Below are 16,338 nucleotides of genomic sequence, written 5' to 3' on the forward strand. Positions count from 1 at the left end.
CTTTTTTCTGAAGCCCATTTGTACATGAGCCATGGATGGCAATGTTTTCTCTGAACGGGATCCACGCTGGAGTCACAGCTCTCAGGGGGTCACCTGCTCCTCCCTGAGCCTTGCTACAGGACCAGCATCCCACCAGGATTTCACCTGGCTTTGCCCCATGTGCCTGCACCCCTGGGGCAGGTCTCCAGCTCAGACACCATCCCTGGGGCAGGTCTCCAGGTCACACACCATCCCTGGGGCAGGTCTCCAGGTCACACACCATCCCTGGGGCAGGTCTCCAGCTCAGACACCATCCCTGGGGCAGGTCTCCAGCTCAGACACCATCCCTGGGGCAGGTCTCCAGGTCACACACCATCCCTGGGGCAGGTCTCCAGCTCAGACACCATCCCTGGGGCAGGTCTCCAGCTCAGACACCACCCCTGGGGCAGGTCTCCAGGTCACACACCATCCCTGGGGCAGGTCTCCAGGTCACACACCATCCCTGGGGCAGGTCTCCAGGTCACACACCATCCCTGGGGGGGCAGGTCTCCCAGGGGCAGGTCTCCAGCTCAGACACCATCCCTGGGGCAGGTCTCCAGGTCACACACCATCCCTGGGGCAGGTCTCCAGCTCAGACACCATCCCTGGGGCAGGTCTCCAGGTCACACACCATCCCTGGGGCAGGTCTCCAGCTCAGACACCATCCCTGGGGCAGGTCTCCAGGTCACACACCATCCCTGGGGCAGGTCTCCAGCTCAGACACCATCCCTGGGGCAGGTCTCCAGGTCACACACCAGGAGGGGAGGCTGGTGGGGCCACAGTGAGAAGCTTTTACTGCTGTCCATGGTCAGAGGCTCCGTGCTGGAGGACCTGGGGATGCTGGGCTGGATGGAGCCATTTTCCTGGAGTGCTGGGGAGTGGCATATGAAAGACAGGACAAGGCAGGGAAATGAGCAGGGGAGGTTGCACCGAGTTAAACTTGTTAAAATTGAAAATAATATTATCAGTGATAACAATTGTTTTGAAAAAAGCAGGTGGTTTGGTTTGAAGGAGACAGCAAAGAATTGCAGTTTGAAAGATCAAGTGGAAGTTTTCTCCACATATGGGGGTTTTCAGAAATCTTGATTTTTTCCTTGATGCAATTCACCCCCTCCCCTTTATTTTTTGTAGTAATAATTTAACTCTCTTAAAGTGAAAACTGCTGAGTTTGAAGACCCTGGTGATCCAGAGGCTGTTCCATTCCCCATATGGACACTGGAGATGTGTTTGTTGTCAGTGAGCTGTTCACAGCTCTGTCACACCATGATGGCTTCACCCACGAGCTTCTCTCCTGGGGGCTCAGAGGAGGATCCCCCAAGGAGGGCAGAGCTGTGTCTGCAGTGCAGGGGCACGAAGAGAGACAGGAATAGCAGTAGGGATCTGTCAGGACTCACTGAGAGGTTTTCTTGCAACCATATTCTTCAAATAAATTCCTTTCTCCCAGTGCCAATGGATGTGTTTTCTGTTCTACCCGATGACTTTAAGTGTATCATTGAACTTACTGTATAATTAATATTATCTGGTTGAAATATTTTACTGTCTAGCATCTTCCTCTGAACATTTGTATGGATTTTGCTCTTGCCTCTGCTGAGAGCTCTGATTTCCCATGGATAATGTCTCTTCTGATTCTCCTTTATATTTTCATTTTGTGCCACTGTGAGAATCAATGCTTTTGCTGTTAATATGAGGTTGTCATCAGACTTTTCTGAGACTGATTAATTAATGACTGAGCTGGCTGGCTGGATTAAATAAATTGAACACCACCACCCTGCCAAAGCCAGAACTCTTGATGAACTTCACAGGAATTCCAAAGGCAATAATTTCTACTTGTGTTTTTGCTTTCGGCCTTGCCCTGTGTGACTCCGAAGGAACTGCGGCAGAGATCCAAGAGGGGTCTGCTGGCAGAGCCTGTGCCAGTCCCCAGGACAATGAATGGTGTTCCTTCAATGTCTTTCCACCATGGGCACCTCCAGCTGCCCTCTCCACATAAGTCCATGGGCACCTCCAGCTGCCCTCTCCACATTAAGTGGCACCAGTCCAGGGACCTGATGGAAAGCCACAGAGCTGGGCAGCTCTCCCCTGTTCCCTGAGCTGGGCAGCTCTGCCCTGTTCCCTGAGCTGGGCAGCTCTCCCCTGTTCCCTGAGCTGGGCAGCTCTCCCCTGTTCCCTGAGCTGGGCAGCTCTGCCCTGTTCCCTGAGCTGGGCAGCTCTGCCCTGTTCCCTGAGCTGGGCAGCTCTGCCCTGTTCCCTGAGCTGGGCAACTTTCCCCTATTCCCTGAGCTGGGCAGCTCTGCCCTATTCCCTGAGCTGGGCATCTCTGCCCTGTTCCCTGAGCTGGGCAGCTCTGCCCTATTCCCTGAGCTGGGCAGCTCTGCCCTGTTCCCTGAGCTGGGCAGCTCTCCCCTGTTCCCTGAGCTGGGCAGCTCTGCCCTGTTCCCTGAACTGGGCAGCTCTGCCCTGTTCCCTGAACTGGGCAGCTCTCCCCTATTCCCTGAGCTGGGCAGCTCTGCCCTATTCCCTGGCTGCCTCACTGGCTCTAATGTGTCTGTTCCCTTGTCCTGCAGACCTGCCCCTTTGCTGGCCCCAGTCCATCACAGTGGCAGGAAGGACATTTTGGTGAGGACATCTCAAACTGGGAACACTTTCCAAAGGAGCTCCTTCTGCTCCTGGTTTTCATGGCTCAGTCCTGGGCAGCGAGTAATAAACAGCAGGTCCAGGGGGGATGGCCTCAGATTACATCAGGGGAGTTTTAGCTTGGATATCAGGGGAAATTTCCTCAGTGAAAGGGTTGTCCAGCCCTGGCACAGCTACCCAGGGCAGAGGTGGAGTCCCTGGAGGGATTTGAAAGCCGTGTGGATGTGGCACTTGGGAACAGGACTGAACCCTGCCCACATCACCCCTACCATCGCCAGCAGCCGTCACCCACACTCTGCTCCTGGGAAACATCAGAGGCACTGAGCACATCCAGCACTTCCCTCTCAGACACACACAAATACTGCTCCCGTCTCCAGTAGGAAAATTAAAGAAAATCAAATTTCTATGAAAACCTCACAAAGAAAAAGAGGAAAATCACAGAAAACTCATTAGAAAACACATCAGAAAACAAATCTTATTCAGCCTCATCTGCATTTAACATTTTAAACTTGGTATTTTTAAAATGCTTAAGGGCACAGTTCATTTAGATTTAAGTTAAACACTTTGCTAAATATCAAACACTAATAGAATTTTTGTAAAAATATTGGTTTGATGCTGCTTGCAGAGTATGTTTCTTTAAAGATATAGGTGCAAGCCTTGATATGCATAATTGCTCTGGAGAAAGTTTAAAATGATGAAGCAATTGAAAAAATGCATCAAGTTAAATAATTACATGTAAAATAAAATTAAAGAATTGAATGGTTCATTATCTCTTTTAAAAGCTTTTTCTTTTTTTAGCTCCAGAAACGAATGTGTTTGATCTTCTCTGCACCCTGGTAGGAATAAAGTGCTTTCACTCTCATCCAAGACACATGGCTTCTCTTCCAGCTCCACAAATCTCCACGTGGAGCTGTGGAAGGGGGTGTTTATCACACCAAGGTCGGATTTAAGGAGGGAGTGTGTGTGTGCTGCTTCCCTGTGAGCGAGCATTAAATCTCCACTCAGTGACACCTGCTATTTTATCACATAGGATGCTCCAACCTACTCTGCCATATTTCTGCTATAAATGGAAACCAATTCATCCCTGCAAGCTTATTCCTTCTTTTCTCAAACAAAACAGACACGACTAGAGGGTAAAAAAACCCAACAAAATGCCACCAGTGAGCGAAAAGGGGAGTGTGGGGGGTGTTGGGGTCAGCACATGCTCCCACACTCTTGGCCATCATTCACTGCCTGACTCAGTCAATGACAGGCAGGTTTGCAGGAGGGGAGTGTCAGTGCTGCAGGCAGAAAGCTGGAGAAATGTTCAACCAACCATCTCAGGAAGAGAGTTTATGAAATAACACTTTACAATTAAAAAAATGTAATCTTCCAAGCAGCACTGAAAACTGTGTGTGCAAAATCAGAGTTTTCTTCCTCTTCTCAGCAGAAGAGAAAGCTGGAAGCATTGGAGCCTGGGTCGCTTGAACTGACTTTGGTGTTGATGTTTACCCTGCTCCCAGTGGGACACTGGGATGGGGACCCCTCAAGTCCCCTCCTTCCTACATTGTTCCCCAGTTCTGTGTCTGTCCCAGCAAGGCCAAGGGGGGGGCAGGACCTCAGCAGGGAACTCCTGGTGGGCCCTTTCCAGGTGCAGCTGGGCAGGTGCTGGACCATCCTGCCCAGACTCTGCTCTGGCCAGGAAAGGTCAGACCAAATGAGCCCTGACCTCCCTTCCCACCTGGAACTCTGATTCTCTGATTTATTGAGCAACAACAACTTCAGTTGCAGTTTCATGTTCTGTTTCTTCTGGGGTGAGAAGCAGAGACTTTTTTTGGGGTGAGGTTTCAGTCTCCTAAAAACTCAGAGATTATTTTGAAAGGAAAAACCAAAAGAGTCTCCTGCTTCTGTCATAATATACATTAAAATTTCAGCTTCTTTCTCTCATCCTGCAAGGTCTGCTGTATTTGCTGTTATTGTCACCAATCAAACATGGGAACAAGGATCAGTCTGGTAAGTGTTAGCATTTCTTTGAGAAAGGGTGGTTTTAGTACTCAAATTAACTCACCTACCATTGTAGGGGACCTTCTCATGGATGGCCCATTTTCTGCCTTCAGGTCTGTCCCTGCTCCATCTCTACACTGGGACAGAAACCATCTATTTCTCATCCATCTTTTTCCCCAGCCACATCTCACAATCCCCTTGCACATTCTGTCTAGCCAGGAAAACTTGTTTTCCTGAAAAGCTTTTAAAGATCTTTTTGCAGAGACTTTTTAAGATCAGCTAAATCACTGTGCGTTGTCTATGTTTCTGCCAGTTTATTTGCAAAAATCTGCTGTGTGTATATTATCTCTCTGTGTTTTCTTTCTGATTTGCATCCGGTCCTTCTGCAGAGCTGCACGGGAGGGAAGCCTCTGTTCCCAGGAGCTCTGGGCTGGACACACAGCCAGGGCTGCCAGCTCACCACATGCCTGGGATGCAATCCTGAGAGCCTTCCTGCAGCTCCACTGCAGCTGGGGGTGAACTAATGGGAAGATCTGATGGCCAGAGGCGAACACAGCCAAGGAAGCCAAGAGCAGGATGGATGTCCAGGGATGCCCAGGGATGTCCAGGGATGTCCAGAGATGCCCAGGGATGTCCAGAGATGCCCAGGGGTGTCCAGGGATGCCCAGGGATGTCCTCTGTGCAGCCAGTGCCACTGGGATTCACTGCTGCAGGTCTTGCCTGCAGTAACACTTCTGAAAGTTCTTCTTCTGAGCCATGCTGGTGATGAGATTCCCTTGGTTCTGCTTCTTTCTCCTGGCTTGAGGACAGCAGTGTCCTTCATGGGCTGGAAGGTCCCTCCCTATTCCTCTCTGTTGTCCCACCATCCCACCAGAGCAGGGATTGGGCCAAAGCTGGTAATGAACCACTGTCCTGCTGGGATTTCCTGCTCCTGAGGGTGCACTGGGAGTTCTGCTTTGGCACCAGCTTTATTGCCTTTAATTCATTGCTGGTGCTGCTCCTGTGCCAAGCACATCCTGGACCTGTGCTAACATGCCCTTCACTGCTCTGGATGTGTGTGTGGAGGCTTCACACTCACAGCCTTGGCAGGTCTGGGTTGGAGCCTGCTCTGCCATGGCTGTTCTTGTAGTGTGACAAGTCCTGTCAGCCCCTGTTACTCAGAGGGGATCCTTGGAGCACTGTTCAGGCCTCCCAGGCCATGCCCCTGCAGAGAGCTCAGTCTTCCAGCTCCAGCTCCCAGGTCTCTGCAAATATTGAGGATTTGCCAGGATGATCCGAGTGCCTGAATTTTGATTCTGACCTGGTGGGTGCTGCAGGTTCTGGGTGTTGTTGTCAGGCAGAACAGCTGAAGGGCTCATGCAGCACTGCCCTGTGTCCGTGGAGAAGCCCAGGAATCTCTGTTCTGTCCTGCCCTTTTTAACCCAGGGTCAGGACAAGCCCTTCTGCTGATGTTCCCTCTGTCACCTGCACCTGCCAGGCCTGTGCCAGGCTGTGTGCTGGGGCTGCCCCGTGTCCCCAGCCTAGTGCCCACTGTCACACTCCCTCCAGCGAGGGCATTTCTGCAGCTGGGACCTGGGGCACTTTCTTGAGGTGTTCTGTACCTCAGTTATCCCACTGCCTTTCCCCACTGGCTTTACATGATCAGTCAGACCAGTTTTCCTGTGTGTCTTTGGAGTTTGATCTGTTAAGTGTTGATCCATCAGTATTTCACCTGTATCTGTAAAAGCTGCTTTAGGTATTGACTGTCCCTGGGTTACACACTCAGTGTTTATCTCAGTAAATCCTTCACTTGTGCCATGGAAGTAAAAAACTTCGATATTTATATGAAGATACTTTTGTTTTGAAAACAGTTGCGATTTACAGCTCAAACAGGCTTTCTCGATTCCTATTTGAATTTATGACTCCTTTCTAGAAGTGCCTTCTGGGGACATTTCTATCTCTTTCAGTGCATCTTCCTGCTCTGAATACATAATTTACAACGAGATCCTTCTCGCCGATATCCCCCCAGCAGCGGGGGAATTGGAGATGCTTGCTAAGATTTGAGTTTGAAACATTTAACTGTCATTAATTTGCAGATTACAGTCAGCAAACTTTGTAGATTGTAATGTATGATGCAATTACACTCTGCTAATATAATATATCTAATTTTTTGAATAGATGATTTGTTTTTGTATTTCCAGTGCTTGAAGAGAAAGAGATTTATAATCCAAAATGCTAACTCAGGTGGGGTAATTTACTCCTGTGGTTTCAGTGGGAACATCCTCTGCCCAGACTTTCCTGATTGGATTTCACTTGGTCAAGCAGAGAGAATGAGTCTGTGTTCTGTGCTAACAGGGTCTTTTATTATTTACAGACACAGTCCTATGTCTGCTTGTAGGAACACTTTAATATCACAAACTGGTTGAGCTTGGAAGAGGCTTTACAGATCACCTCGTTCCAACCTCCTGCCAACATATACAGTGCACCAATACCTTCCCCCACATCCACTTGCATAACAGAAAAATAAAAATTGCAAAGTGATCTGTGAGATGTCTTATATTTAACAGCTATGCTTCCAACTTTCAGATGTGGCTGCTCAAAGAACTTGGAGTGTAAGCAGTGCTGCCAGGAAACCCCACACCAGTCCAGCAGCTGGGGGTCCCTGGCTCTGGTTTCCTGCTCACCTGACCACGTGCTCAGTGGAGGAATGGCTGGCTCTGGTAGTATGGGATCTGCTCCCTGTCCTTCAGGATGTTTGGTAAAAGCAGGATAAAGACTTGGCTGGGAAGTGATTCCCTGAGCATGGCTGTGATGAGCCCACGCCGTGAGCTGGCAGCAAAACCTTTCCAAGGAGACTCGACTTGTAGTTTAGAGGAATGCCAGAGCTGAGAAGTCAGGAATGCCCCATTTCTGAAAGCTTTTGTCCTGAAACACTCTTGTTTTTTGCCAGAGGGGTTGCCTTGCACTGGCAGTGGCCAGACAGGGGGGAATGGCCTCAGCTGCCTCCCCAGTGGGTCTTCCAAGCTGTCATCTCAGAGAGGCTCAGCCCTTTTTCTGCTCCTGAGTCTTACAGCTGCTGGGTGCAGACACAGCTCAACATTAGCATACATCATTCAGGGCTACCTCTGATTTGCGTAAGAAGTTCAGAGATAATTCAATAAATGCCATCACAGCCTCAGAAAAACTTGTTGAGATTTAATTGGATTGAACAATAATTTTATCTGCTGTTCATTGTATTAAACGTTCCAACAGTGTATTAATTTTTAGTGGAAGGAATTAATTTTGTAATTATTAGCACTGAGTTCTTTTGGAATCTCAGAATATATTACCTGCTCCATTAGTGCCTTTTAGCATCACTATGTGCCACATTCTGGGCTTGGTCTGTCGTGCCTGTTAAATGGGGTCTGACACCACGCTGGGAATCAATATGCTGCAAAAAAAGGGTTAATTGCTGTGTTTTGTCTCTCCCCTTGGCTGCTGGGAAGGATTCCCTGGCACAAGTGGCTGGAACTGTGGCTGCAACTGTGCCAGGATCCTCTGCACATCCTTGTCCTGGCGGTGACCTGACCTGGATATTTGGATTGATGCTTCACCAGCGCGGCATTCGGCCAGGAGCATGGCTGGCACTGGGATGGTGTGCCTGCTCCTGTCCCAGCAACAACATTTAAACATTATTAATCGATATTTTAATAGCAAAAAGTGTTCTAAGTGTATTCACTACTACCACTAAGCATCTCAAACCTAAAAGTCGATCCTCCCTTGATGTGAGAGCTTCACCATTTCCAGTTCCAGCCGAAGGAACCACACTGCTGGGGAAGTTCTCCCCTTTGTGGGCCCCGTTTTGTTGTTGCTGTGTGTTTCCATCAAAACACCCTCGGAGTTAAATCACAGCCACTGATCTGCCACTGGGTGTTGAATCTAAAGGTTGTGTGAACAAACACCCCCAGGCACTGGTGCAGGTTCCTCAATGGAAATGACTCGTCACCCTCTAAACCATTATAATATTTAACATCACCTCATATTTTGGAATGAAAAATCATGACTTGCTTGGTCAGAAGTCACTATCAATCAGTATTATATTTTTGTATTACATTCTTTTCTTATTCCTATATAGAAGAGAAACTATTCTTGAGGATCACAGTTCTTCCCAAGGATTTTCAGGGATAAAGCCAGTCAACCCAGGGGACAGGAGCCATTTGCAGAGTGCAGAGAGAAATGGGAGGCAGCTGCCCAAGCAGCAGCATTACAACATCCTCCCTGCCAAAGTCTGCATCACATAGTAATAATATTAAAAATAAAAAGAGATTTAAATAAAAATAAGAGGCCTGATGAGAACACTTTAGAAAATATAATTTTCTTACAGATTCCTTGTTTTATGACAGAATTTTGAAGTGTATTGGAGGGTTTGTTTTTGTGGTAGAACCTGAGGCACCCCCCTGCTGCTCCCCCTGCTCCCCATTGTCCCCAGTCAGACACAAAAGGGCAGTGGGACTTTTCCCCCGATTACACACTGTACTTTGGGGTTTTTCTTCTCTCTTCTACTTAATCTTTTTCCTTCTCCCTCTCCACCTGCTTATTCTTTCCTTTTCCCCCTCCTTCTCCTGCATTATCTCAGAGGCCTCGTGGGCTGGCACAGCTGCTCCTGCTGCTCCTCGGTGCCTTTCCAGGTGTGTTACCTGTGGCTCTGCCCCAGAGCTGCAGAGCAGGGGAACCACTGAGAGTGAACCTCTGGGAGCAGCCCAGAAGACACAGAGCCCTTTGCTGGGGAGTCTGGTCCTGGGCAGAGCCTCCCCCCCTCGTGCAGTGCCTGACACTGGCACCAGCTGTGCCAGATGACCACGATGTCCCTCCCTTCCCAGGGAGCATCCTCTGCACCCTGCACAGAGGGAGCAGAATCTGTGAGAACACCCCAAAACTACCTGCCATCCCCTGCTGACTGCCTGAATCCTCTTCCCCACCCCGCTGGCAGGCCAGGCGTGTGCAGCTCAGCGTGCAGCTCAGTGTGCAGGTCAGCTCTTCACGGGCCTGCGCAGTCAAAGTGTTTGAAGCTCAGCTCAGTAAATGCACAGAGCCCCAAAACAGCACAGATCCAGCTGGGCCAGCTCCTCTGCAGCTGCTGCTCCAGAGAAGCACACACCTCACCAGCACTCTGGAGTGGCTGCTGCCTGCAGAAACCTCCCTGCTCCCTGCCCTCCAGCCCTGCCCTCCCTTCCCATTAGGAATCCTGCTGCTTCTGCCAGCAGCTTTTAGCCGTGCTTTTGGCCTGTCTTGCTCTCCCTCCTGCCATCCCCGCGGATCTGCAGCTGTCAGGACAGGGAAGCTCCAGCCTGCACTGCACAGCATCGTTGTCATTCCACTCCTGTCCTCAGATAAACCGGCGGTTTGGCACCGGCACTCTCCAAATCCATCGGGATGGCAGTGCCAGACTGTGGCCCCAGCCCTCGGCGTCTGGCCAGGGACTGTGCTGTCTCCGAGACAGAAGCTGTGACATGGGGACACCCGCTGGGGGACACGTGGGGCTGAGGGGGCTGTGGCCCCCCCTGAAGTGCTTGGTCTCTTCAGAGCCCCCCAAACATCAGCTCTCAGCTGGCTCCAGCCCTCTGCCCCTCCTGGGGGGATTCTCCAGGGGAGACCCTTTCCCCCAGTTTAGACCAGATGCTTTCTCCATGTAAACATTTGCCCCAAATGATATTATATTTAAAAAAGAGCCTTGAATTCTTCTGGAGCTGTGCCTGACCCTGGAGCATCCACTGCAGGCCCCTCTGCCTGGCCCTGGCTGGGACACCCAGGATGCCACGAGTGGGATTCCTGGTGGGCAGAGCCCCTCCGAGGTGAGCAGTCAGTGCAGTGAGCTCAGGGGCGTTACACACTCCTACTGAGTTTTTATTTTTATACTTACTTCTGATATCCAATGAGCAATGAAAATAGCACTGATAACACATATGCCCATGAAAATGAATACAAAATAGGTTTGTTATTATCAGTGTTATTACAATGAATACTTAATTAACTCATCATAGCAGCACACTCGCAGGGAAACGTTCTCACTGATGAGAAAGTGCTAAATCTCCAAATGAACACCTACGGACACGTGTATGACAGCACAGCAATAAACAAGGAGTCAACTGTCTCTCATTTATAAAAAGGAACTCTTTAACATAGGAAAAAATAAACAAACTAATTAAATAAACAATAGATATTTCTTCTCTGTCTCTGAGCAGCCTGGTCCAGTGGAGAGTGTCCCTGCCCATGGCAGCGGGTTGGAATGGGATGATCTTTAATGTCCCTTTCAACCCAAACCAGTCTGGGATTCTGGGATTCTATGCTTTTCATTTTTTTTCTGATACCATCACACCACCAGTCGAAACCTTGAGAAATTTTGGCACAAGAGAAGGCAACAAGGCCCTTCCAAATATTCAGCTTGTCATGTTGCATTTTCATCTGGGCACTATATTTTCATTACCAGCCTTACTGGTGGTCTCTAGTTGGCACCTTCCTACCCTGTGTCAGACAGGACTGTTTTCATAGTGAACTTTGTAAGTACTTAAACAGAAGATAATTTTACTTTAAATCTTAATTCAAAATCATAGACCCTGATCATAGGGGCAGGAACCATAAGGCAAAGGAGGTGCTGCTAAACCTGAAGGTATTTCCTGCAGTATTTAATCAAAAACCTTGGAGGGTTGAATACCTTCCTTGCTGGGAACCCCTCACATCCCCAGATTTGTGTGCTGCACCTCCCTGGACACTGTGTGGATGTCCCAGCAGGGTGATGCTGGTCACCCCTGTGCCCCTGGACAGAGGAGCTGGGGGGCTGTTCAGCTCAGTGCTTGTCCCTGAGCTGGCAGATTGAACATGGGAAAGGGTCTCCCTTTGTGTGGATGTCCCAGCAGGGTGATGCTGGTCACCCCTGTGCCCCTGGACAGAGGAGCTGGGGGGCTGTTCAGCTCAGTGCTTGTCTCTGAGCTGGCAGATTGAACATGGGAAAGGGTCTCCCTTTGGGATTCTGGCTGCCAGTCAAGCAAAGGATGGATAGCATCATATCATTTCTCACCCCCCAGTATTCCCACTCACACATGGACTCTAAGAAGAGGAAGATGGGAGCAGCAGGGTTATCAGAGGGAGCTGTTCCTGCCTGGCTGCCTGACCTCCTGTGAACCACCATCTCTCTGGGCTGCTCTGACCTTTCCAGACATTCCAATAACACCCCAGCCCGGGCCAGCGTTCACAGGTTTGATTCTCCTGGGCAGGCTCCTGCTGCTCGCAGCTCTTGCCGTGCATTTTCTCACATATGTACGATCAGCATCTCCTGATGACTGACTCTGTAATTTGCCTGTTTTCTCCTCGGGAAAAAAAAACACTTTACAGATTAACAATCAAGCTAACAGCTTCTGTTGTGGATATGAAAGAGCATTACCCTTGTGGCACACTTGAGTCCTGCAGTTCTGTGGCTTCATAACCGTAGCACGGTGCCCGTCTGCTGCCAGACAAGCAGGGCAGGCTCTGATGTGGACTCGCTTGGATGTTTCTGAAATTAAATTTATTTTTCCTGAGGGAAAACAAAGCTCATTTTTCTCTGTGCCGGATCAGAATGAAAGGTCTGTATTCCTCTAGGTCTTGCTGGTGGAGCAAGCCCTTTGTTTTCAGCCTGGTTTAGCTTTGTGGCTGTTTGCATTTTGGGAGCACAACGACCACAGGGCAGCATGGGGACAGCCAGCGTGTGCCGAGCTGGGGGGGTGGGTGGGGACAGGGAGGTTCCCTGAGGTTTGCTCTGGGGGCTGTGGGCACAGCCCAGGGAAGGAGGGACCCTCCCAGCCAGAGCTCTGCTGTGCAGGGACACTTGTCTGCACATCCCAGCTGGCTGAGTGTCAGTCCTGCAGAAATGCCTCCGAGCTGCTTGTCCTGATGTGCTGGTTTAAGAGTTAACCAGCAGGGGAAATGAACTCAACTCAAAGGAGAGATTATAAGTCAGAATAACAATTTACTACAATAATACAGTAAGTACAATCATACAAACAAACAATTGGTCTTAACCCACAAAACCCAAATGTATAACCCAGTACCCTGGGGCATGAACAAAGTGGTGTTCCTTGGGCCCCGCTTGAGTCCAAAGTGAAGGGAGAGGGGAAGAACCTGCTGGTGGGAGAGCTGTTGCAGTCTGGTCAAAAGTGGTGATTGCAGTGAGATGCTGGGGGGAGAGCTGTTGCAGTCTGGTCAAAGTGGTGATTGCAGTGAGATGCTGGGGGAAGAGCTGTTGCAGTCTTTCTCTGGATCCCACAGAGTGGTTAAAAATGTTCCAAGACTCCAGGATTATATATCCTCCAGTTCAGGCAGGAATGTTCAGTACTTCCCTCAGGGCGGGGAGTTCCATAAAGGGTGTGAGGACAGGAGCATCCTCCTATCTCACAGGCCTCTTAACACCTAGTTTGTAGCCTGAGGAGTCAGGCTCTATGGGCAGAGGGTGCGAATAGTCTATTGACAACAGTTTCTGGGAAATGGCATGGAATACACAGTTTTGGGTTACACCCATACCATGATGAACTGATCTCAGCTGTCCTAACTAGGACACCTGAGAAAACTGGCCCTGTGAAAGCCTTTGGCCATCTCCAAGCTCGGTATTCCCTTTAATGTTACACAGTGTCCCTATTCCACAGGGAGAGGGATGAGGGATTGATGTGGCACAGGCAGTTTTCTCTGCCTCCACCAGCACCAGAGGGAAGTGTGACCTGGCCAAGCCCCAGGGAAAAGCCACAAACTTGTATTTCTTGCCTTTCAAAATACTGCTATGAGGAAGGAGGTTAACAAAAGCCTCTCACAGGAGCAGGAGCTCCTCCCACTCCTCTCCCCACTGTGCTCCAGCTGTGCCTCTCAAGTCCTTCACTGCACTTTCCACTAGCCCAGGTTGCTTCAAGCCCTGTCCAACCTGGCCTTGGACACTTCCAGGGATCCAGGGGCAGCCACAGCTTCTCTGGGCAACCTGTGCCAGGGCCTCCCCACCCTTACAGGGAAGAATTCCTTCCTAAGAGCCAATCTAAATCTACCCTCTGGCAGCTCAAAGCCATTAAAATCCATCCCCTCTGATGTCTCTCTCCCCCAGCAGGATCAGATACCCTGAGCCATCAGTGCTGTGGAAGCCCTGGACTTCATTCCCATGCTCTTGGGCCAGGCTCGATGCTGCAGCTTTTGGTCCTGCAGCAAATCCCACTTCCTTCAGCGTGGAGTGTTCCAGAGTGCTTTTTTAAACCTAAAGAATCTGATGGAAAGACTTTTCTAGGCATTTTTAAAACTGCTTTTTTGGTTCCCTTAGTGCTGACACATCTCCAGGGGCTGTGTCACAACAATTTAATGTCTCTGCACATCCTGACGGATCCTGACACAGTGCTGTGTCATGCTCCAGAAATCCTGGAAACACCATCTACCTACAGCTCCCAAAGCTACTACTCCCACAGTCACACCTGTCATTGGAGCTGCTGCTGGGCTTAGAGACCCTGAACCCCTCTGAACCATTCTCCAGTTTTTCTGCATATGCTTGTGAGTGGGTCCTGTCCCACAGGATGTGGGCAGGGTTTGGGCTTGGCATGATCCCTGGGGGTAGAACGAAATTCATGTACCCCTGTCCATGCAAATACTGTGAAGAGAATGAAAGGCAACACCAACAGCTCTGCAGACAAAAGATCTTTCAGAAACAAATTGATCTCTTGGTGAAGATGCATGCACATACCTGCACCCGTGTCCAAGGACACATACTCGCCATTCCCAATTTGCCAGTGTGTCTTTCCTGGGAGAGGCTCCTGTAGTGCCAGGCTGCCTCATGCCCATGTCAGCCCGTTTTGGACAGGCAGGGTGCTGCCTGCTTGCCCCCAGCCTGGTGGTATCCCCAAACCCCATCCCGTGCCCAGCCCTGAGTGCAGAGAGCGCTGGATTCCAGGAGCTGCCGAGCGGAGCCTGCAGCGAGCGGAGCCTGCAGCCAGTGCTCAGTGGCCTGGCCCTGGCACTGTCCTTTGTTCCCACCTTCCTTCCCATACTGATATGCTCCTTCGTTGCATGAACTGTAGGGTGCAGATGTGATCCATGACTGATGATGGGGTGCATTCCCTAAAGGTTGGGGGTGAGGAATGGGAGGAGTTTACAGACCCCTGAGCATCCCTTTCTGTAACACCTCTGCTTTTTCTTGTCTCTGCTGTTTTCCCTTGTTCATCCCCTTCAGGAAGGACAGAGGCTCTGCTCCCTGCATTGCGAGGGGGCCAGGCATTGGTATTTCTAAAACTGAGCTTGATCAGGTCCTGGGAATGAGTGGCTGCCCCAGGAGGCCAGCAGTGAGACGGGAGGGAGGTGGTTTGAGGAGGAATGTCTGACCCTGCGTTACTCCACTCTGGGGGATGATCAGTTATTGCTGCTGCTGTTCTGATTCTGATCTTCAGTGATGATCCTCAGCTAGGCAAGTGCCATGGCAGGTGTGACAGAAGTGATCTGGCTGTTCAGGTGCTCCCTGAGAGTAGTGGAGTGCACAAAGCCCAGGGCTCCTCCTGCCCACGCAGCTCCTGCTCAGCCTCCCTGTTCCACACTGAGGGCAGCCACGCTGCTTCCAGTTTGTTCCACACTATTTTTAGGAATGCAGCTTTTTTAGTTTGGAAAAAACCAATCTGTAGCTATTATAGTTTGCCATAATGCCGTGTTTGCATCATTCCACGAGCCAGCTGTGAATCCAGCTGTTCTCCTCCTGGGGTGGGATTTCCAGGCTCGGCAGTACCTGTGCTCCAGCACTCAGGCTCAGCTCTCTGTGGCCTGGAGGAACAAGGGCTTGCTGTGCACAGCATCATTTGAGCTGCCCACACCTGTGTCCAGGTGCAGGGGTGGCACAGCCCATGGCACAGGTGGACCTGGCAAGGCTTGGGCCCCTCCTCCCCACCCTGGTCCCCTGTCCCCCCACCTGCAACCATGGCACATCCCCACAGCTCCTGCCCTGCCTGCTCTGGGGGCCCTGGAGCAGGAGGGCTCCCACCACTGGGCCAGGGTCACCTCCAGCCCCTCCAGGGCCCGGTGGAGGGACCCCCCTGGGATGAGTGCCAAGCCTGGCTCCAGGCAGGAGGAAGAGCCCACTCCATGTCCCTGGCAGGGCAGATGCTCCATCGCCCTGGGCACGGGCTCTCAGCAGGGACACTTGGGCTCTGCAGCTCTCCATGGAAATGTAGATGGGTTTGTTTTTCCCCCATTTGTATGAGGGCCCAGACTCCAGCAGCTGCCACAGCAGTTTGTCTGTGCTGGAATTAAATCCACGAGGAGGTGGAAAGGTAAAAGCAGTATTTGAGGAGAGTGCCTTGGGAAGGTATCAGCCTCAGTGCCTGCCATGGTACAGATCTGAGGGGGAGGAACATTCAGAAACAAGATTCTTGGAAAGAGGGGGAAAGTGTGAAAGCAAACAGGGAATTTGATTTTCTCTCTCTTTTTTTTTCTCTCCAACATTTTTCTGGGATGTCAAAGAGGTAAGAAATAAGGAAAAATGTGACTGAAGAAAGATATGAAGGTAATTCAAGACCTTACTATCACAAAATGCCTACTATATTAATGACCTGCCTTCTACTTCTTATGGAATGTTCCACAGGAATAATAAACATCTTGCAAAACACCCGACAGCTCCATTGGGTTACAAATAGATGGGACCTGTCAATAATGCTCGTTGTGTTACAGTGAGATAACATAGCAAATAGCTCAGTGTTTATGCAG

At 50.2% G+C, this 16,338-nt stretch overlaps 1 long non-coding RNA gene across 1 annotated transcript; it reads left to right on the forward strand.

Annotated features, from left to right (window-relative positions):
• The first annotated feature begins 345 nt into the window (after nt 1–345).
• On the forward strand, nt 346–804 carry LOC120324462. The gene is made up of 3 exons (XR_005565800.1): nt 346–490; nt 540–578; nt 765–804. It is a non-coding gene; the product is annotated as an uncharacterized LOC120324462 (long non-coding RNA).
• The last annotated feature ends 15,534 nt before the right edge of the window (nt 805–16,338 follow it).

Source organism: Pipra filicauda, unplaced genomic scaffold (genome assembly GCF_003945595.2).
Source record: "Pipra filicauda isolate LSUMZ 115617 unplaced genomic scaffold, ASM394559v2 scaffold544_size365909_pilon, whole genome shotgun sequence".
Taxonomy (NCBI): Eukaryota; Metazoa; Chordata; class Aves; order Passeriformes; family Pipridae; genus Pipra; species Pipra filicauda.